This window comes from Anabrus simplex, chromosome X (genome assembly GCF_040414725.1).
Source record: "Anabrus simplex isolate iqAnaSimp1 chromosome X, ASM4041472v1, whole genome shotgun sequence".
In the NCBI taxonomy this organism is placed as follows: Eukaryota; Metazoa; Arthropoda; class Insecta; order Orthoptera; family Tettigoniidae; genus Anabrus; species Anabrus simplex.
In genome coordinates this window covers 115,347,855-115,372,673 of record NC_090279.1, presented here as the reverse complement: position 1 = coordinate 115,372,673, position 24,819 = coordinate 115,347,855, and the positions used below count along the sequence as shown (strand labels likewise).

At 37.8% G+C, this 24,819-nt stretch overlaps 1 protein-coding gene across 10 annotated transcripts in view; it reads right to left on the bottom strand.

The window, feature by feature from the left end:
* Nucleotides 1–24,819, bottom strand: part of LOC137503221 (sex-lethal homolog) — a 183,243-nt gene that overhangs the window by 37,955 nt on the left and 120,469 nt on the right. The gene's annotated exons all lie outside the window — the stretch shown is intronic.

Sequence of the window (24,819 nt, the reverse complement as noted above, 5' to 3'; positions counted from 1 at the left end):
TACTGGTAAGTTCTTTTCTTGGTATACAAACCATCTCCTCCTTAAGCATACACAAGGGAAAGAAAGAAACCACAAAGCATAAGTTTTTTACAACAAATAGACCAAGAGCAAGAGGGTCAAGACAAAATTACATGCCTGGCTTCTTATAGTTAGAGATAACTTTTTTTGCAAACATACATGAATGCTATGAAGAAGATACAGCAAGTTAAACAAACCCTTGGATTTACTAGTATTTTTTTAAAAGGGTGTAATAAAATTAAAACAGTTTCACACAAAGAGTACATACAAAGCTCCTCTTTTTTCAGCAACTTTATGATAAAAGTTTTTAAAATTATTATTCAAGCTCAGCACAGAGGCCAGTAAGAAGTATTCCATTTGCCCCCACCCTTTTTGCCCTGTACTTAGCAGCCATGTTTCATGAGACCATGTATGTGTGGAAATTAAGTTCTGGTATGATGACAGACTGTTCAACCAAACTAGACTCTCTCAGAGATTGACTCATAATACTCGCATAATGGAGCTTCAATATGCTAATGACAATGCAACACCTGCCCACACACCTGAGGATCTTCAAACATCCATCAATTGTTTTAAGGAAGCTTATGAACGACTTGGTCTGACCATCTACACCCATAAGACTAAAGTATTTGCACAGCTGGCACCAGGTAGTACCATCCCTGAACTAATGTCACCATGGCGGAAACACCTCTTGAACAGGTAGACCTATTCACCTACCTTGGTAGTATTCCAACTATACTCTGCAACTCAGAAAAGTATGTGGAAAATAGAATACGCTCTGCTCTGCCCATGCAGCTTACAGCCGTCCCTCCCACCGAGTTCTCTTGAATAAGGATCTCAAGATATATTCATAAACTAATGGTGTACCGAGCTGTAGTCATAACATTACTATATGGAGGGTGAAACCTGAACACTCCCGTCATGACATAAAGAAACTGGAATGCTTCCATCAGTAGAAACTTAGATCCATCATGAACATCAAATGGGATGACTACATAAGCAATGTGGCAGTTCTTGACAAGGTGCATATGAATGCCTAAACAACTTCTCTACGGTGATATGGGTCATGCCAAAGGCTTCAAGGTGCTCCTATGACACCTTATAAAGACCAGCTTTATAAAGACTATGAATAGCACCAACCTAAATGCTAATACCTGGGCAACAACTGCACAAAACCGTGTTCTTTGGCACAAAGCTACTGCAGAAGGTGTCTAACCGTCTTACTAATAAACGGTGTATAACTTTTACACAAGGTTTATACACCGTTTATGTGAAATTTGTTACTAATAAACCATGTATAAGCCTCCTGTGTATACATCTGTTATAGATATTCATTGAATTGCTTGTACAGACCAGAACCCTTGTATAAGCGTTGTATAGCAGCGAGCAAAGAGCAGCAAGTAGCAGAAAAAGAAACGAGTGAGCAGTTTATTTTCGTGGTATTTGCTGTCTGCAGCAATATAATCGTGCTGAAATATTCGACTTATCCATAAACAATGAACACACATTGAAAGAATGGACGATAATATTGATGATCTTCACGATATTTTAAACATAGAAGACGTACACCATTTAGAGGTTATGGAGGCTGGACATCTTCGTAAAGTAAAACACTTTAAAGAGACAGAATGACAATGAATAACTATAAAAGAAATTATGGTTGGGCGTATTTTTGTGTAATAATATGTTACTGCTTAATAGACTTTGGAAATTGCGAGTTTATTACACATTATCTGCCCCTACAAAGATCTTTCTCAAATTTGAGTATAAAAAGGGACATATTCCTTGACATAAAAAATAGTATAACTTGAAAACCGTATGAAATATGATTTCCATACTTTGTAGTTGAATACGCAGAAATATGATGCATAAATGCCTAATAGAAACTTTTTTGATCAAACCTTTCTTTTAGCTACAAAACAGGTTTTCCTTTCTCCTGAAAAGTAAGGATTTTGGAATGCGTACCCTTTTCAACTCACCGATTCAATTACAATTGCTTACGTTTTCCGTACTATCCCAGTTAGGAGCTCTTGATCTTTTCTTAAGCTTTTCCATTTCTTTCGTGGCGTTCATTACACAAGCAAGATGAAGAAATGTTGATATCAATATAAGCTGATTTCCAGCTGTCTCACTTTGTTGCCACTGCCTTTTCGATATTAGTGATGAGCGATACCGTGATTTGTGAATTACAGCGTGATTTGATATCGTGATTTTCTGATATTAGTGATTTTTAGTCGTGACGTGATCACAATCACCGCATCATCCGTGCTGCTTGTTATTTGTAGCTTAGTGATCAAGAGAATGCGTTATCACAATCACCGCATCGTCCGTGCTGCTCGTTATTTGGAGCTTGTGATCAAGAGAATGCCTAGTTACTATGCCTAGGGATCTCTATGTAAACATTTATAAGAAAATCAGCCACCTAAGGTTTTGTATTTAACAAACAGCCTACATTTTGGTTGCATTACAGACACAACCGTTGCCAATTTATTTCTAGGCATTCTCAGCCACCTAAATGTAAGATTAGGTGGCTGAGAATGCCAGTACCGGCAGTAATTTAGAAAGATGTGAGGTCTGGAACGGCATTGACGCAGCGGCATGAGGGCAATTGGGAAGCTACAGTGAGCAGCGGTCACAGAGGCAAGGCAATACAGTTGAGGGATGTGGCGTGCTGACCACAAGGCTATCCAATATCTGCAAGCCAAGAGCTGGGCAGCAGCTGTTATTGAAAGCCAAGGCCTTTCGAGGCCTGGAGTGTTCTTGTTCTTAATTTACTTTAGAGTAATAGTGGTTTAAATGAAATAATTCAAAATTACTAATTTTATTTATTAGCTATTCCTCATCTTAGTCTGTAATTTTCATCACATTATTGTTTTAGATTTCACAAGAGAAAAAATGCCACCTTTAGCAGCATGCAGATACTGCCAGTCACAAAGCGAAATCAGCCATGAAAAGTAACATTAGACAGACTCTGCTCACAAATACCTCCCACAACCCATAGAGATTTCTATGCTGATATGTATAGAGCCCTAGCTGCTGCAAATATTCCCCGGAATGCTGTGCGTAGTCCTCTTTTCAGAGATTTGTTTGCAGAAATACACCAACAGCACATACCTTCAACATCTACATTAAAGAAAACTACTTAGATATTTGTTTTGTCAGTCAGGGAGGATATTTGGGAGTCTTGCATGTGGTTGTATGTGGACAAAACCACCAACTCTCTGGGCAGATACACTGCTAATCTTATAGTAGGAAAAGTGGAACCCAATTGGTAACTACTGCTCACCTTCTTTGCTGTAAGCAGCTTGAGAAAGTAGAGCAATGCATTGTGTACATCATCAACAAGGGGTTGCAGTTGTATTCTGGGAGTGTTGATGGTTATTAAGTCCTTCTCCTTGTCTCCGATGCTGCTTCCTACATGACTGCTACTCCACCTATCCTCAAAACTTTCTACCCTTCTTTAATATTCATATTACTTGCATGGCTCATGCCTTGCACTGACTCACAGAAACAGTTAGGGCCAAGTTTTCTGCAGTAAATAACCTGATGTCGACAATGAAGAAAGTGTTCTGTAAGGCTCCATCAAGAATAGCCATCTTCCAAGAGAAATTCCCTCTATTTCCTTTCCACTACAGCCAATCATTAGCCATTGGGGTTCCTCAATGGAAGCTGCCCTGTATTATATGGAATATCTGTGATAGACAATGTGCCTTTAACAGAGCTGCTAAAGGATTATTCCAGTGTTCAGAGAGACATTCCATATATTCAGGCAAAATTTTTCATTTCCTCCACTCACCATTACAAACATGGAAAAAAAGTAAACAGTCTGAAACAGCTATTTTTTGTACAGGTAATTGAGGAAACTGAGAATAATATACAAAGTACTACAGAGGTAAAGTAGGGGATAAAATAAGACAGGTGGTCTAGTAAACTGCAGAAGAATCCAGGTAATTCAGTGCAGAAAAGGGTACATCAGGTAATGGATGGGGAAAAAATATAGACCTACCTAGTGAAATTGAACTGAAAAATTTAGGTAAATTTTGCTATGCCCCTCCAACATCTGTGAGTGTAGAGCGCTCTTTTTCTGCTTTCAAAATTATTTGAACAGACAAAAGACACAGCCTGGCTGTGGACAATTTGGAGGAGATTATTGTGTACTGTAAAGCAAACTATGAATGAAAGTGCTGTAGGAATGTTCCTCACAAATAAATACACATACCGGCACTCTGCATTCACACCATTATGGGATGCCTGTTGTTGTTGTTGTTGTTGTTGTTGTTAGTCGTTTAGTCGCTTTCGACTCTCCGTGACCCCATAGACCAAAGTGCGCCATTTCTTCCTGTCGTATACAATTTTCCGAAGTCTTTCTAAATTGAGAGCCGTGGCTTCCTTGATGTCATCAATCCACCTCATCCGTTGTCGCCCTCTTCTCCTGTTACCATCAGTCTTCCCCAGCATTAAGGTCTTTTCCAGTGAATCATGTTTTCTCATGATATGACCGAAGTACTTTAGTTTTTGCCTGAGTATTTGACCTTCCAGTGAACAGCCTGGGTTGATTTCCTGTAATATGGACTTATTAGATCTCTTCGCAGTCCACGGAACTCTAAGGAGTTTTCTCCAACACCATAGTTCAAATGCATCTATTCTTCGGCGCTCAGCCTTTCTTACTGTCCAGGTTTCGCTTCCGTACATTGCTACTGGGAAGACCATAGCCTTCACTATACGAATCTTCGTTCTTAAAGTTACGTCTCTACTCTTGAAAACGTTATCAAGGTTGGCCATTGCCTTCCTCCCAAGGAGCAAGCGTCTCTTAATTTCATGGCTGCAATCGCCATCAGCAGTTATTTTGGAGCCCAAGTAGATGAAACTAGGAACAACCTCCATTGTTTCACCATTTATATGCCAGGAGGTGATAGGTTTAGTTGCCATGATCTTTGTTTTCTTGACATTCAACCTTAGTCCAGCTTTTGCACTTTCTTCTTTCACCTTCATTAGTAGATACTTAAGTTGTTCTTCACTTTCTGCCAACAGGGTGGTGTCATCAGCATATCTAAGGTTATTTATATGTATCCCACCAATTTTAGCTCCAGTTTCTGTTTCATCTAATTTGGCATTCCTCATCACATACTCTGCATATAAGTTGAATAAGTAAGGTGACAATATGCAGCCTTGACGTACACCTTTCTCAATCTTGACCCATTCAGTTGTTCCATATAGGGTTCTCACCGTAGCTTCCTGATCAGAGTAGAGATTTCTCATAAGGCAAATAAGATGATCTGGTACGCCCATAGTCTTGAGTACTTGCCACAATTTATTGTGGTCGACACAGTCAAAGGCTTGAGCATAGTCAATAAAGCATAAGTATAGGTCTTTCTGGAATTCTCTTGCTTTCTCCATAATCCAGCGAATATTAGCAATTTGATCTCTGGTTCCTCTGCCTTTGCGGAAACCGGCTTGTTCTTCAGGTAGTTCTCGATCTACATACTGCCGAAGCCTATTTTGCAGGATCTTGAGCATAACCTTACTAGCATGCGATATAAGTGCGATTGTTCGGTAGTTTGAACATTCTTTAGCGCTGCCCTACAGTGTTGCAATTGTTTTCAGTAATTTTAGTTCAGTACTGATGAAGATTTTTTGTAAACCTAATCCATAGCTGTTTGTGATAAACGTCTGTTTAATTATATCTTAATTTTGCAGTTATTTATGTTAAGAATAGGTAGCCTATACAACATTAATTAAAGTATTAAAAAAATCATGTTACAGTGTAAGTGTAGGTCTACAATGTCATATTTTAAAGTATATTTTCTGCCTATATTTTAAAGCATATTTGAAGTGCCTATTTCTCTTTTTAAAGCCTATTTACTTGTTTAAACAGCCAATTTTTGGTGCCTAAAACATTTTTTTAGAGACTAAAATTCCCAGGTCTGTATCATAGGATACATACCCGATTGTTGACTATTGCTTTCTGGTAAAGCAACTGAAGAGTGCTTGCATTTAAAATGTCTGAAGTACTTGTTTGCACATATCACATAATGCGAAGTTTTCATCCACTTCCTTAAAGAACTGCCGCAGATCACTATTCTTCCTCTTTCTAGAAAACGCCATTTCGGTCAACTTGCCCCCTAATACTGAGGTAATGTGACATTATGAGAGGTAAGAAAGGAGACTTCCAAAATACAGGAGAAATACTTGTTATCAATCAATCAATCAATCAATCAATCAATCAATCAATCAATCAATCAATCAATCAATCAATCAATCAATCAATCAATCAATCCTGATCTGCATTTAGGGCAGTCGCCCAGGTGGCAGATTCCCTATCTGTTGTTTTCCTAGCCTTTTCTTAAACGATTTCAAAGAAATTGGAAATTTATTGAACATCTCCCTTGGTAAGTTATTCCAATCCCTAACTCCCCTTCCTATAAATGAATATTTGCCCCAATTTGTTCTCTTGAATTCCAACTTCATCTTCATATTGTGAACTTTCCTACTTTTATAAACGTCACTCAAACTTATTCGTCTACTAATGTCATTCCACGCCATCTCTCCGCTGACAGCTCGGAACATAACACTTACATGTTATAATTCTCATGTTAGGTCCGTATTGAAATGTACGTAAATACAAAGTATGTTACAAGTGTTTATTTATATATCCACCTATTCAATACAAAGAGATCTTTTTAGAAATTAAATATTATTATAAAATGTTAAGGGATATGTTTCGCCCATATTAAGGGCATCATCAGCCTCAAATTCAAACCTGTATGGTGAAAAATCAGGATCCTGATTGCTCTTACAAGCCATAGAAAGAGGATATCATTATAGGTGTCAGTCTAAACATACAAAATATTAGAATGTCCTTGGCTAAAATTGCAGTATCAAGCGGCATGTCGTAAGTTCACATGAATATACTTTACATGTTATAAACCTCATTTTAGGTCCGTATTGAAAATTTAACAGTTCAACAATGATAAAGGTGTTTTAATTTATTCCACCTATTCAATACTTATATTATCACGTATAGATGTTACATAATTAAATTCTTAGTTACATGGGACATGTTTCGCCCTCAATTAAGGGCATCTTCAGCCTAAATACAATAATCAAAAATACAACTAAATTAAAAGTGGACGTTAAATACAATCATCAAAAATACAACTAAAATAAAAAGTGGAAGTTAAAAGTTTAGTCTGTTCTTAAAATTCAGAACAATAAAATTGTGAAAAATGATAAAATAAAAAGATGCTAATGGAAAACTGTCTTATGATTAAACTATAATCTTGTCAGAGACTAAAACTTCTATTAAAATTCGAATTAAAACAGTTCATATAAAATATTGGAAAATCAAAGTGGTAGTAATAAAAAGCCAACGACATGAGGGCGTGTACACAAGCATAAACTTGATTGTCATGAATACAATCTTTTCAAGGCCGTTGATGAAATTCGTAGTAAGTAAGGCAGAAGCATCTATTGAAAAATTGTAAGAGGCCGTTAGCACCGGTAGGTAATAAAATGGCTGAATCCTTGCCAGAAAATGTCAACAGGTGCAGAAATAAGTTTTCTGTAAGAAAAGGAAAAGAAGAAATAAGAAATTGAACGTAAGGAGAGAATTCAGTCTTACATAATTTTGAAACAGATGAGGACTTACATGTAAGTGGAAGTTGTTATTTCTTAACTACTGTTGAGTTGGTTGCTGCCCGTCTGTTGGCTCTAAGTCTGGTGTTATAACTGTGCTGCAGAGGCGGTAGCGAACTCGGAGGGGAAGGAATAGGGGAGTGCGGAAGGGAGGAGAGGATGGGTGGAGTCAAATGTGACGAGGCTGACAAAGGGGCGGAGTCAACTGCATTGCTGGAAGTAGGCCTAATATCTGTAGGTATGGGAGGAGTATTAGGGTTTGAAGAATTAAATATATTAGGTATCCTAAATTTATTCGAACTAACTGACTTTAATAATTTCGGCATTAATTCATGTAACATACTTTTATTGTCCGTGGTTTCATTGAGATTCTTTTGCTTATTGTACGTCTGATCTAAATAGATGTATAAACTTTCTAATTCATTCAGCATTCTTCCTTTTTGTATGTTTCTAATTATCGTTAAGTCTTTCTCTATGGATTCAAATCTGTGGCCAGTCTCCCTCATATGCAAACTCATCGCTGAGTATTTCCTATGTTTTTCCGCGTTAACATGTTCCATGTATCTTGTCATAAAATTTCTCCCAGTCTGTCCAACATATGAAAAATTACACTGAGTACATTTAAGTCTGTATACTCCCGATCCTAAATAACGATTCTTATCATAATTAACTTTTTTATGATTAAAGAATATGGACTGGTTAGTATTAGTAGTTTTAAAAGCTATATTAAAATTATGTTTCTTGAATACGCTAGTAATCTGGTGTATAGCTGGATTATTAAAAGTGAATGTAGCATACTCAGTTTTTTTGGTCCATATTCTTTAATCATAAAAAAGTTAATTATGATAAGAATCGTTATTTAGGATCGGGAGTATACAGACTTAAATGTACTCAGTGTAATTTTTCATATGTTGGACAGACTGGGAGAAATTTTATGACAAGATACATGGAACATGTTAACGCGGAAAAACATAGGAAATACTCAGCGATGAGTTTGCATATGAGGGAGACTGGCCACAGATTTGAATCCATAGAGAAAGACTTAACGATAATTAGAAACATACAAAAAGGAAGAATGCTGAATGAATTAGAAAGTTTATACATCTATTTAGATCAGACGTACAATAAGCAAAAGAATCTCAATGAAACCACGGACAATAAAAGTATGTTACATGAATTAATGCCGAAATTATTAAAGTCAGTTAGTTCGAATAAATTTAGGATACCTAATATATTTAATTCTTCAAACCCTAATACTCCTCCCATACCTACAGATATTAGGCCTACTTCCAGCAATGCAGTTGACTCCGCCCCTTTGTCAGCCTCGTCACATTTGACTCCACCCATCCTCTCCTCCCTTCCGCACTCCCCTATTCCTTCCCCTCCGAGTTCGCTACCGCCTCTGCAGCACAGTTATAACACCAGACTTAGAGCCAACAGACGGGCAGCAACCAACTCAACAGTAGTTAAGAAATAACAACTTCCACTTACATGTAAGTCCTCATCTGTTTCAAAATTATGTAAGACTGAATTCTCTCCTTACGTTCAATTTCTTATTTCTTCTTTTCCTTTTCTTACAGAAAACTTATTTCTGCACCTGTTGACATTTTCTGGCAAGGATTCAGCCATTTTATTACCTACCGGTGCTAACGGCCTCTTACAATTTTTCAATAGATGCTTCTGCCTTACTTACTACGAATTTCATCAACGGCCTTGAAAAGATTGTATTCATGACAATCAAGTTTATGCTTGTGTACACGCCCTCATGTCGTTGGCTTTTTATTACTACCACTTTGATTTTCCAATATTTTATATGAACTGTTTTAATTCGAATTTTAATAGAAGTTTTAGTCTCTGACAAGATTATAGTTTAATCATAAGACAGTTTTCCATTAGCATCTTTTTATTTTATCATTTTTCACAATTTTATTGTTCTGAATTTTAAGAACAGACTAAACTTTTAACTTCCACTTTTTATTTTAGTTGTATTTTTGATGATTGTATTTAACATCCACTTTTAATTTAGTTGTATTTTTGATTATTGTATTTAGGCTGAAGATGCCCTTAATTGAGGGCGAAACATGTCCCATGTAACTAAGAATTTAATTATGTAACATCTATACGTGATAATATAAGTATTGAATAGGTGGAATAAATTAAAACACCTTTATCATTGTTGAACATGAATATACTTTCCGAAGCGTTGAAAAACTTGGGGTAGGGCAGTAAACAGCTCAGTCTTTATAATGAAACAGAAATGTGCCTCCTTGAAGATGATAAGAAAAAGCAAAGCTGATACACTGTTATAGATGTAACGCTACTCTTTTGTCGGTAATCACCCAGAACAAATCGAGCTGCTTTTCTTTGGATTTTTTCCAGTTCTTGAATCAGGTAATCCTGGTGAGGGTCCCATACACTGGAACCATACTCTAGTTGGGGTCTTACCAGAGACTTATATGCCCTCTCCTTTACATCCTTATTACAACCCCTAAACACCCTCATAACCATGTGCAGAGATCTGTACCCTTTATTTACAATCCCATTTATGTGATTACCCCAAAGAAGATCTTTCCTTATATTAACACCTAGATACTTACAATGATCCCCAAAAGGAACTTTCACCCCATCAACGCAGTAATTAAAACTGAGAGGACTTTTCCTATTTGTGAAACTCACAACCTGACTTTTAACCCCGTTTATCAACATACCATTGCCTGCTGTCCATTTCACAACATTTTCGAGGTCACGCTGCAGTTGCTCACAATCTTGTAACTTATTTATTACTCTATAGAGAATAAGATTGTTACTATTCTCCATTATGTAATTTAAACACGCGCTTAAAAATACCCACACTGAGAGTCAACTTGACAATTTCCTAAAACTAATATTGCAAGCGATGCCGAGGATTACCAGGATTTCAGTTATTATATTCGGGGGGAATATGCTCATTTTCTATAAATACCTTATATAATGACGATATGTTGACGTCCTTAAAAAATGAAATCTACAAATGTCCATACGGTTGGTTATCATGGCAATGCTCCTTCCTTGAACGCATTGCTTCGCGTGAATACCATTGCGGCAGTACATGTCGTGATATCACAACTGATCACAGCATCGATCACAGTCACAGTTTATGTAGCAACATTCCCTAGTTTGGTATATGGGGATAAGAGGGCGCACGATGATCACTTGAAGTGAAATCTTGAAATCACGGCTGATCACAGTGATAGCGTAACAAGTAACAGTTGTTACTCGTGATTTGTTGATATCAGTAAAAAAATCACAGTTCGTGAAATATCGCCCATCATTATTCGATATGCCGTGCTACTGCGTGACTTTCCGGAAAGTTTTGCTCGTAGATAACCAGCAGAAGCGATCAAAGGCGGTGAACGTGCAAAATAAGTCAGTGAACTGCAGGAAGAAATTCCTACGACTTGGAACGAGCGTATACATGCTGTATAGTAATACAATACGTATACCACGTTTATTAGTAAGAAAAATATACAACACTTATACAGGGTTTATCCACTGTATAAAACAACTGTGTAAGGACTCTGTATTAGTAAGACGGTAAATGTTTAAGCAGGCACGTCACAGAGACAAGAAATTGAAACCCATGAGAAGTAGAAACTACGTCAGATCCAACTGCGTCCTCCACCCACCTTTAGATGTGACCTGTGTAGCCGCATATTTCATGCAAAGATTGGCTTGATCAGTCATCAGCGACATCTCCACAGAGCCAAAAGACTTTAAGAATTGCAGGAGAAAAACGTATTCTTGGAAACAAGTACCGACCGACGATTATTGTTGTTGTTATTATTATTATTATTATTATTATTATGTAGATTCACAGATTAAACACAGCTTTAGTTAAGAAAACCTGCATAATCCAAAGATCTTCAGGTGCTATTCAAAACTTAAATCCAACAAAATAAACTACACTGATACATTACAGTAAAATTCTCCACATGTATGGAAGAACACAAAATATATATTTCTGTCCACATGAGAACTTGAGTTCTCCATAAGTGAGATATATACCGTATTTACTCACGTATTACACCCCTTTTCCCCCTCACTTTTACAGCCAAAAAAAGTAAAGGGGGGTCCAATATGCGATAACCTCAAATTTTGTGCAGTGAACACGACTTCTAGGCTATAAAAAGCTACAAATTGTACATGCAAATATTCTACACTGTTCTTTAACAAACTTATGAATGTATTTGAGTTATACTGGCTATTTTCGTTGGTAGGCAGTATTTCTAAATGTACAAAGTCAATAAATGGTGAACATGAATTTTAGACCTACATATAAAGTAAATATAATCCGTTTTACTTACTCATATCACGTCATTCGTTTCATCTAATTAATTCCTCTGATGAGGTCGACGTCAGTAAGGGCACACGGTCGTAAAAACTCATTACGAAGATTCATCTCGCTTCACACTCGACCCGGCAGAGAAAAGGGATATTATCATATTATGCAATATTGATACAAAATAATTCAATGGTCAGTCATTTGTCTCTGTCACTTGAGCAGTAGGCCTACCACACAGTAAACCTGATCACTGCTTTCATTTTCACTGTCTTGCTCGGGTAACTTCCCTGTCAAAAACAGTCAGATGTAAGGCTTTTCAGGCTACCGGCGTGTCATCATTCCAAATGATATCATCTTCACTGCCATCTCGTCAGCCATGAACTGCAATCGAGACAGAGAGCATTCGGGGTCCCGTCTTTTTGAACCCTTTAAAAATAGTTTTGTTCCCGACTATGGAGTCCAAACTGTGTGAAGCTATTCCCAAATGGTCTCTGATATTCCCAGCTGGTGTATGTGTAGCAGAAACCACTCCTGAATAAAGCCGTGTTGTTGAAAGCGTGCCAAACCACCATAATTAGCGTATGTTACAACTTGTATTTCCGAATGTAATACATAGTTACTGGAAGCATTCTTTTGACAACTGTAGCTGTTGAAAGCCAGACCCTTATCTTTAAGTATATTTCATGCTTGCTCTCTACATTTATCACATCAGGATTTACCTAAACAGCTGTAAATGAGATAAGAGAGACTGCATTGTTTAGGTTAGGATTACTATCGCCCGGTTAGTGCCAAAAGTTCCACAACGGAAAGAATAGAAATAACAGGAAAGTTTGCTGCATTTATGGATATCTATAGGTGTGGGGGTTCCTTTATTATCATAATGTTTAATTTTGTACGTTTGTTGTCTCCCAATTTTTTATTAACGCATACCCTAGTATGTTTAGTTTGACGCCTCCGAAAATCATTGAAAGTAAGTGGGGACATAAAAAATCATTATTATTATTATTGGTAGGTACGTTGCCGAGTAAAACAACTGTGACTGGATTATTTTTATCACGTTTTAAACCTACTTCTCTCAAAAAACCCTTCATTGGCCCGAGCTACGAGATATTAAACAATATATGAATATGAATAGTCATAGCAACAACCGTGAATTGTTCGTAACTAAAGTAAACTTATTTCCTCATCCCGAGGTGGTGCAGCTCTTTTTTGGACAGGCCCCTAGTGGAAGGGAGTTGCCTGTACCATTTTTACCGCAAATAAACCTTCCTGCCATTCGTAAATCTCTGGCAATACGGTACCGGTAATCGAAATCAGGCTCCTGAGAATGGCAGCTGATTGTGCTCACCATTACGCTGACTGATGCATGCTTGCAATGCGTGGGTCGGACACGAAACTATTCACCTATTTGTGCGATGTCATCAAGCTGCAGTAGGCCTAGGCTACGGAGGTGGACATTTCTTAACTACGAAACAGATGTGACGCATGTTTTCATTGCGTGGGTCGTACGGACGAAACTATTCACAAATTTGTGTGATATCAGAGCTGCATAAGGCTTGTACCCATTTCGAAGCGGAATCATCGTTTTTCTCTGACAAATTACGTTGGGAGGTCTTGTATGAGAGATTTATATTTTTCATTTTCTTCGCTTCGAAAAGCCAAGGGGGTCTAATACGTGAGGGGGTCTAATATACGAGGAAATACAGTAACTGCCAGTGTTCTCTTAAACAAATCTTCCACAATACTCTATACTAGGGCAACCAAGAACTTGAAACAGGCAACCACATTCTCGTTCTCCTCTCACCAGTTTGATTCAGTATATCTTCGTTCATGATTCAATCTGCCCATCTCACCTTCAACGTTCTTCTGTAACACCACATTTCAAATGTTTCAATACTCTTTCTCTCTGAGCTAGTTATCATACATGCTTCACTTCCATACAATACCACACTCCAGTCGAAAATCTTCAAAAATATCTTTCTAATGCCTATATCAGTGTTCGAAGTGAGAAACCTTTTTTTCTTCTTCCTAAGAAGTATCTGTCACAAATTTGTGAAGAAATTGAAGCTCACGGCCATCACAATGAGACACGTGATATATACCGGAAAGTAAAACAGCTGTCGAATAAGTACAAACCTCGTGTATGGTCCATAGAAGATTCTAATGGTCATAGGATACATGATTTTTAAATTGTTTTGAATAGATGGAAACAGTACTGTGAGGAGTTGTATAAAGAAGAGACAGTAGGCCTACAGCCGATGATTGAATGGCGAGATTTTGAACAAGAACCAGACATCTTACTTCAGGAAACGAATAGGGCAATTACATCGTTGCGACCACACAAAGCACCGGGTTCTGACAACATAACAGCTGAACTACTGAAAGAGACGAGCAATATTGGTGCTCAAATTATTGCAGACATTTGCAATAAAATATGGAAAAATGGCAAATGGCCAGCTGACTGGGTTACATCCATTTTCATCCCCTTGGCATCTAACTGAACAGGTCCTGAGTGTCTTAAGATGTGTCCTATCATTCTATTTCTCAACAATGAAATGTGATAACCATAGGACTTTATCGTTAATCTCACATGCTAGCAAGATCATGTTGGATATCTTGAAAGACAGACTCCAAAATTATATTAGTTCCCAGATTCCCCCTGAACAAGCTGGTTTCGTTAAAGGAAAAGGCACAAGAGAACAGCTGCTGAACATCCGACAACTAATCAAAAAGAGCAGAGAATTCCAGCTTCCTATGATCATTTGCTTTCTAGACTATAGGAAAGTCTTTGACTGTGTTCAATGGGAGAAACTTTGGCAAGTGTTATTGGAAATGGGAGTTCCAAAACAACTTATCTGGTTGATAAAAAATCTACATGAGTCTAACACAGCAGTTGTCAGCATAAATGACAAGATGTCTGAAATCTTCAAGACACAAAGGGGCGTTCGCCAAGGCTGTATATTTGTCACCCCAGCTTTTTAATATTTATGGTGAGTACATCATGAGAACTGCATTGGCTGGGTGGACTGGTGGATTTCCTATTGGTGGCAGAAAGATTTGAATCTCCGATATGCACATGACACTGTACTGATTGCCATGGATGAGGCAGAAATGACAGAGCTTTTAGACCGTGTCAGAACTGAGAGCATCAGTTTGGGTTTGCAGATCAACATGCAAAAGACAAAACTTATGGTAGTTGATAGGCCTGGCAAGCTGAACGCACTCAGTGCCTTCAGCGAAATGGAAATGGTTTCAGAAATGCTGTACCTTGGTGCCATTATAACTAGCAACAACAGCTGTGAAATACAGATCAGGAGAAGGATTGCCATGGCCAAGAATATCATGTCTCAGTTATCTCATATTTGGAAGGATCGCTCCATTTCTGTAAAGCTAAAGATGAGACTAGTACAGACACTAGTATTCTCTATCTCCGTCTATGGTGCTAAAACGTGGACTTTACGAGCTTCAGATTTGAATAAGATCAACTCATTCGAGATGTGGTGCTGGAGAAGCATGCTTTGCATTCCTTGGACAGCATTTCGAACCAACAAATCCATCCTCAAGGAGCTGAACATCAGTACTAGGTTATCGGCAAAATGTCAACAGAGGATTCTCCAATTCTTTGGTCATATTATGCGTTGTGGTGAAGGAAGCCTTGAAAAGCACATAATCTTGGGAAACGTGCCTGGAAAGAGGGAGCATGGGCGAGCACCTATACGCTGGACAGATGGCATAAAACATGCAACAAAGACATCGTTCATACAATCTACCCATATAGCAGAAGACCGTGGTGGATGGAAACGGGTACAAAGAAATATCTTCAGAGATCACGATCCTCAGGATTGAGGGACTAATATAGACAGACAGACAAGAAAGGCCAGGCCTTCCTTGCTTGTGCTTGTCTGCATTTTATGTCCTTGCTTCTGCCATTGTTAGTTATTCTACTACTCTAGTAACAATATTCATATAATTTATTGAAGACTTTATTTCCCAATCTAATATTTCCTACATCACCTGACTTTCACTGTACTCCATTATGTTTGTTTTGAATTTAATTAATTTTATTTTGCACTCCTTCTCCTGGGCTGTGTCTAATCAACTATATTTTCCAGATTTTTTCCACACTATGATAAAATAACATCATTGGCAAATCTCAGTTTTGATTTCTTCCCCTTGGATTGTTATTCCTTCTCCAAATTCCTCTTTTATGTCCTTTATCACATGTTCTAAATAAAGACTGAAAAGGAGACAGGACAAACTACTGACTTGCTTCTCTCCTTTCTGGATTGCTGCTGCTTTTTCATAGCCCTAGACTTATGTCTGTACAGATTGTAGCTCATTCTTCTTTCTCGGTATCTGATCCTTATCACCTTATAACTCTGGTCCAGTCAATGTTATTGAATATCTATTCTAATATGCAGCATCCATGGCTCAGGCGGCAGCGCATCGGCCCCTCACCGCTGGGTTCCGTGGTTCAAATCCCGGTCAATCCATGTGAGATTTGTGCTGGACAAAACGGATGCGGGACAGGTTTTTCTCCGGGTACTCCAGTTTTCCCTGTCCTCTTTCATTCCAGCAACACTCTCCACTATCATTTCATTTCATCTGTCAGTCATTTCATCTGTCAGTCATTAATCATTGCCCCAGAGGAGTGCGACAGGCTTCGGCAGCCAGCACAATTCCTATCCTCGCCGCAAGATGGGGGCTTCATTCATTCCATCCCTGACTGGAAAACACGTTGTAGGTTTTCACTCATATTCTAACATGTGAATGCCATGTACATTGGCTTGTCCTTAATTTGTTCCTCTCAGATCAGACATGCCGTCAGAATTGTTAGGCTTCTTCTAACATTTTTTCTGAAGCCACACCGATCTTTCTCAACACAGCTTCAACTTGTGCATCATATCTTCTGTAAATAATACATGTTAAAATTTTGCAAGCATGTGATTCTAAACAAATGATGTAGTTTTCACACTTGTCATCCCCATCTTTCTTGGGAATAAGTAAAGCAACATTTTGTCTAAAATTGGATGGCACTTCTCCTGAAACATTTTACATACTAGATGGAATAACCTCACTATGCTGGTTTCTCCTTAGGGAGTCAGTCATTCCGAAAGAATGTCACCCCCTTCCAGTGATTTCTTCCTATTTAGGTCTCTCAAAGCTTTGTCAAATTCTGACCTCAAAACTGGGTTTTCCATTTCATCAGCATCAACAGCCTTTTCTTGTTCCAGAACCTTATCATCTACTTCTTTCCTTTGATACAACTGTTGGAATGTTCCTGCCACCTTGATCCTCGTCTTTTTTCCCTAGAAGTGGTTCCCCCTGAGCTCTTAATTTCCATACACCTAGTTTTCCTTTCTCCAAAGGTTTCATTCGTTTTCTTATATGCAGCATCTACCTTTCCTAAAACCACACACCTTCAACATCTTTGCACTTCTCTTTCAGCCATTCTTCCTTAGTTGTCCTGAACTTTCTATCCACTTCATTCTTTAATCTTTTATTCTTCTTAACTATTTTATTTTGCACTCCTTCTTCTAGGCTGTGTCTAATCAACTATTTTTTCCAGATTTTTTCCCACACTATGATAAAATAATTCTTAATTCTTAATTATTATTCTTCCCTCCTTATTTTTTACATTCTTGTAATTCAGTTTGTCAATCAGGTCTAGTATCTCCTTAGTTATTCACTGATTCTTACTTGATTCTGCCTTTCTTCCTTACCTAACTTAAGTAGCCCTACTCATCTCATTCTTCGTGACAGTCCACTCTTCACCTATTGTGTTTCCTTCAGCCTTTTCATTTGCAACATATTCCTTGAAACAATCTTTCACTCTCTTTTCCTTAAACTTGTCTAGATCCCATCTCTTTGCATTCCTTCCTTTCTTTTTTCAATTTCTTCAACTTCAGATGGCATTTATAAATGGCTGCCTATTCATAATGAAGTCTGTTTGACGCCTTCCATAGTCTCTCAGTCTTGTCCACGTATACATGCATTTGTGGTGTCTGAACCAAGATTTAGCAAGGACTAAATTATAATTGGTGCAGAATTCTACCAGCAGACTCCTCTTCAATCCTTTGTCTCTGTCCAAATTCTTCTACTACATTACCTTCTCTTCCTTGGCCAACCACTGCATTCACAATTATATTCTCATCTTCTTTTACATATTCTATCAAAACTTCTCTCTCTTCATCTGCTATGGAAGTAAAGCATGGGCAATAAGGTAAACTGATGATTAATTAATAATATTACCATTCATGAGATTAAACCCATGAGAAAAATAGTGGGATAAACTCAATGGGATCATAAAAGAAATGAAACTGTATTGAAGGAACTCGTAATTGAATCAGCAGTACAATATATACATGGTTATCAAGAAAAGCAGAGAAATCATGTTCAAAGAATGGTTACGGAAAGATTTCCCAGATAAATTCTCAAATACTGCCCTAAAGGAACAAAATCCATCAGTCGCCTGACGAAACGTTGGTGAGAGAATGCTTTATACTGTAGGATCGTAACAGGCCACCAAGACTAATAAATGAATAGATGATAATGATCATTTATTTTATTTCAATTAATTTCACTGGGTCTTTTACAGATTGAACTCAGTCAATTAGGAGGTACTAATCAGAGGATGAATTTTAAATACACTATAAACTTAGGGTGGGGTACATACATTTACAGAATGATACGTGGGAAATATTACTGTAAGCACTCAAACATCTCCAGCCTGGAGAAATATTTCTGTTGGTGTGCAAGCAATTCCTCCATAGCTGGTGTTTTTGACACTGCAATGAAGATGTTGAGGCCAGGTAAAGCAGAATTAGAGAATGTTCTCTTAAATCAGGGCCTGTCAGGATGCATGCGCCAGTGCACTGCATGGCGCAAAATGCAGGAGACTACTTCATTAGGTTGACCAGAGTGCAAACCCCCACTCCTCTTTCCCTACATCTGTCTCACCCATTCGGTCTGTCTCCGTCTTCTTCACCTTCCCCGCTGATTCTTCCTTCACTGCGAAATGTTTATGTGTGGTGAGCAGATACACTCTGTTGTACTGGACAATATTACAGGTGTTAAAATTCTTCTTTTAGTTTGGTTTGAGAACAAAATTTATCTTCTCTATCTCTTCTGTTCCTTTTTCTTTGCAAATATACCAGTAATGTTTGGAACAAGGGATTGGCTGACAGCAATTCTGAGAGCATTCTTTAAATTACAATCAGAAATACTCGTACGCAATCTACTTTTCATACAAGTCAATAATCTTAGCTGCTACTCGATGCAGCTTAGGAAAATCTTCCTTCGACAAATTCTCGTAGAATTCGAAAATAGATCTTTTTGATGATCTAGTAATTATTATCCCACAGATTAAGCATTTGACTTTACCGTCATGACTAAGAAAAAGTACAAAAGTTCCCAGTTCGATTGAAATAGATTTTTGGAAATCTCTGCTTTCTTCGAAACAGATTGCTCCATTATTAAGCTGTTGTCTTGCGCTTATCTATTTCACTGATAAACAAGCCATCTATCACCAAATGCTTCGTTGCTCTCAGCACAATACATCATCCGAGTCAAGCCAAGTTGAGCCGAGTCGAACCGATGCAGAGTGCACGGAGCCTCTCAACCTCAGTTTGCACGCGTGAGATTTTGAGCGTTTGAGAGGCCCTGTCTTAAATGGTAAAAGCAGCAAAAGGACTTCAGATTCTGAATCTCAAAAAATGGTGCATGTAACTTATCTTGCACATCTATATATATAAAATAAGAGTTTTGTCTGTACATTGCTCAGAATTTGAAAAGAATGGTATTTCTGTATCGCTCATGTCCGCAGTAAGAAGGAAATGCACTTTTTACTTTTCCGTCATTTCTGTCTGTCTGTCTGTCTGTCTGTATGTATGTACACGCATCACGAGAAAACGGCTGAAGGGAATTTAATGGAAATCAGTATGTAAAGTCGGGGGATGAACCTCTATAATCTAGGCTATAAATTATTTTGTTCACGCTGAGTGAAATGGTAGTTTGGGGGAAATTCTCAAATATTTATATTATTAGTGGCCCTATCGATAAGTATTACATAATCAAAGTTATATAAAATTGAATTTCCGATCATTTATGTCTGATACATTTTTACTCTACCACTATGATAACCGAGATATTCGTGAATTTGTATTTTTGTTGCTAAGTCCATATCAACGCTGTCACGAGAAAATGGGTGAACAGAATTTAATGAAAATCAGTACAATAGAGACGGGGAATAAGAAACTACAGTACAGTCTAAGCTATAAACAATTTTATTCACCCTGGATGAAATTGTAGTTTAGGGGAAGGTATCAAATATTTAATTTTTAAGTACCTATGTTACTGGTCCTATTGAAAAGTACTACATAACAAACGTTAGAGAGAATACAATTTCCGATCATTCTGTTTTATTCAGATTTACCGTACCGACTATTATAAGACTGGCATTTCAGAGTCGGCAGAAAACAAAATGTGAAGGCCTACAATATCGAAAGCTCTTAAAATTGATCAACAATAACATTATATTGACCATTGTTTGTTGCGATGTTGTTTGTCTCTTATGCTGCCACTAAATTCCGATAGATGGGATTACTGCTGCGTACCAAGTATAACAGCCTGACTGAATATTGGCAGGAAATAGCTGGGGAGTTTGAAAACTTTCTTCCTCTGTTTCATACATTTCCTGGTACTGCTGGTACGTAACACACTGGTTCAACATAGTATTCCACCTATTCGATCTACTCTGGCACACTGTTTTGAATGAGCAGTGTACACATTTAAGTTACAGGCTCACTTGGTGGTGGTAGTAGTATTAGTAGTAGTAGTAGTAGTAGTGGTGGTGGTGGTGGTGGTGGTGGTGGTGGTGGTGGTGGTGGTATGACCGGGTCTAGAATTACAATTTAGGCCTATTCCAAATTATAACACCGCAATTCGGTAAATAACTTAAAATTAAACTCTGAAAAGAGCTGTTTCATAAGAAAAGCTTCTTCCTCTTCACTTTTATTAAATTCTACGTTCATTTTATTCCAAATTAGCACTGAAGAGGGGCTTCTTCTCTGGCTTGGAGGGAGAATTTGCCAATTCAGATAGTTCTTTACGCCGCCAGTGTAGTGAATTGAGATTTTCCGATTCATCGGGTACTCCTAGGAAACATTAGCAAAAGAGCATAGTTTTCGGGCTGGGACTCTCCACTATTCGATCCTCCGCCGCCGAAAAAGACGAAGAGTTTTCACGGATCACAGCTGTCTGCGGCTTGGTTATTCCAGCTTTGGAACTCTGGACTGTTAGACCAGCAGCATAGAAAACTTACTGTTCGTTAAAAGTGAGAAAATGTGTGGTTTTACATTTGATCGAGTATTTCATATGAAAGTATTGCTTTTAATCGTGCCATTCCTACTGACGTCATTATAATGACCTATGTCCATTTCAGTTGGGAAAACTACTAAGAAAGTATTTTTGAGGATGTAAAAAAGGCAGGTGGAGATTGAGTACCTACAAATTATAATGAAAACTCCCCAACTTGATTGTGATTGACAGTAGACAAGTGGGCCTACCGTTACAATGAAAATTTCCTAACCCAGTCTTCATATGAGAAGAGACGTTTGGTGACTTCCTCGTCGCATTTCTAGGGTAACGTTTAAGAGCTATGCAATTTAATACAATCTTGCTCACAACGTGTACACTACCTAACCTAGAATTCTGTATACAATGTAGAATTCCGTAGCGAAGCACGGGTACATCAGCTAGTATTCTATATAGAGTGGCTGAAGAGCTTCGAGGGAACTACCCTGACGTGGATACATTCATTGTTAACGGCAAGAAGATTCTTAATACACAAAATTCCCTTAAAAAGGAAAATTAAAAAACATCCACCTTAGTCAATACAATTCAATTATATTAAAACACTTAAAGAGATTATAACATTTTTGTACGTTTCAGCCTTCATTAAGACCTGTTCAGCCACATATTAAAATACAATTGTCCTCTGCTTTTTCGATATCTATGGGGTCGCGGGTGCGAACTGTGTTGCACATGTGGATTTGGCCCTGTTTTAAGGCCGAATGCCCTTCCCGACGCCAACCATATATGGAAAAATGTAATCACTATTGCGTGATTCTGTGGTGGTTGGTAGTGTAGTGCATTGTCTGAATATGAAGATGAAAGTGTTTGGAGAAACACAAACATGGCCATTCAGCCAAAGAGTTGGACACATATTAAAATATGATGAATGGATAAAATGATGAAAAAATGAGTGATGTAAACTGAAACTATTAGAAAACTATCAAGTAAAAATTATGTAAAAATGTTCACCTTGATGCGAGGTGATGGTATAATCAGTATTTAAAAAACTTACATGAAGGCACTTAATCATCAGAAGCTGCAGAAAAATACATCCTTGTTAGATAAATTTTATCGACATATGAATTAGAGAAAACCCCTGAGAATTATACTGAATGGAGAAAACGTGTGATAAAGCGTGCTCCACAGTGGGAACTGCCAGACTCGGGTATTAACCCAATCAATGCTAAACCGTAAATATACGTTGAGCAATGATGAGCTGCCCATGCTAAAACCATAAATTTATGTTTTCGTGCAGCGCTCACTTTGCTAAGCCCGTAAAAATGTGTGCAGCATCCAATCAGTTCAAATGGCACACCAGAAGATCAAGGAAGTTCTAAAGGAGAGATAGCTTACTTTCTTCTGTGTATTTACATAAGGATTTGTTTCCTAGCAATGATGAAATATATATCTTCTGTGCTTTCAACGACAACAAAAATGGCTGCATCGCGAAAGAGGAGATGGCTCAGGAATGATGCAAGTGAATAGTCTTTAGTTGATAAGGACTCGGATAATGACTTTCAAGACAACGAAAGTGAGGGTGAATATGAGGCTGGAGATGGTGTGACACAAGGTGACAGCAAAGATGCAGACAATGACATCAGTGAAGAAGATGAAGTTGACCTCCACCAGTGAAATGGAAAGATAAAGAAAGGTCATTTACCATTTTCTTGGATTGCTGGTCAGTTTCTTCCAATACTTCACACTTTACATTCATGCAATTCAGGTGTTGTAGATAATACATTATGTGATGATTCTCTGGAAATAATTTCTGCACTGGTCCAGGTTATTGTGGAGGCTATCAATCAATATTACAAGAAGTTCTTAACAGTTTACCCAATTTCTCTGAATAGCAGACTTCAGAAGTGGAGTGATATAAATGGGAACATAATGTATGGGGTTTTTTTTTTGCACTTACAATGCTCATGACAAGTTTGAAAAAACTGTCAATTTTGGAATATTGGTCCATGAATGCCTTGCTTCACACCCCTATTTTTCTCAGATTATCACAAAAGACAGGTATCTAATTCTTCTCAACATGCTTCATTTCTTCAACATTACCCCTACAGACACAAATGACAGAATGTAACACACTGAGAACTCCAAGATGATCATCTTAGGACTACTTTCAAAGGTATCTGTGACTCTATCAAAACCTGTGTACTGACAAATCCCTGGTAGCTTTCAGAGGAAGGCTAGCATTCAAGCAATACATTCCAAGCAAACAACACAGTTTTGAAGTAAAGCTGTTTGTCCTTGTGATGTAGAAACAGGCTTCATTTTAGATTTTATTGTGTACTGTGGGAAAGGAATGGATAATGATGACAAGTATTCTTTAGGAATAACTGGTGATGATGTAACTATGCTATTGGAGCCATATCTTGGAAAGGGACATTCACTGTTTGTGGACAATTGGTATTCCAGCCCTTCTCTGCTTCATTTACTGCATGAAAATAAGACAAATGTTTGTGGCACAGTGAAGTAGAACAGCATGGGAATGCCTTCACTGCTCAAGAAATTGAAACGAGGGGAGAATGAATCATACCACACTAGACGTATGATGGCAGTGAAGTGGATGGTTCGTAAAGAAGTATGAGTGTTGACTACAATGCATGATGATGAAATTACTGAGACTGGAAAAAGAAGATCCAAAGACAAAACAACCCATACTCAAGTCGTACTACATTACAACATGTGCCCCACGGACATGATGATTAGCAATCTAGACAGCATAAGGAAAAGTATAAAATGGTACAAGAAACTTGGCTTCCACTTTATATACTTAATTGTTTTGAATGCCTACAATTTGTATCTCACCAAAACAGGAAAGAAACCCTCTACTGCAGACTTCCATTTGGCTCTCATCAATTAGCTTAATCAAAAATTCCATACACCACCATCCATCAAAGCTAAGGGAAGAAGACCATCGATATCTCAGGACAATCCTGTACGACTGACTGCTCAATGCTTCCCCTCCACGGCACCTGCTACTAATAAGAACGCTTCTTGTGTGTGTAAATTCAGATGATGGACAAAAGGAAAAGAAAGGAATCATGTTACATGTGTCAACCATGTGATGTAGGGTTGTGTTGTACCTTGCTTTGAATAATACCATAGTAATGCCCATTTTTAGATTTTGAACATCATCATTATTGTAAATTTTATGCTTAATATCAATTTATTATCTTAAAATGTCAGTTAAATAACTAGTAAAACTATTTTTTTAAAATTACATGTTCCTGAAAAAAAGAAAAACCAGAGGAGTATGTATACATAAAAACCTAGCATTGAAAGGGTTAAAGACTACATTCTGAGAGACCCTGTTATATATAAAAGTGGAAAGAAGGGTTGTGGCAAGTGGCAGATGTTAAAGGTCTTTCATAACAGGCTAGACATCCCCCACAAAATGTATTTATAGTTGTCTAACAAAAAAATTTTAAAATGTTTCCTAAGAACGACTTACCTCAAGCTGGATACAAAACCACACACAGTCA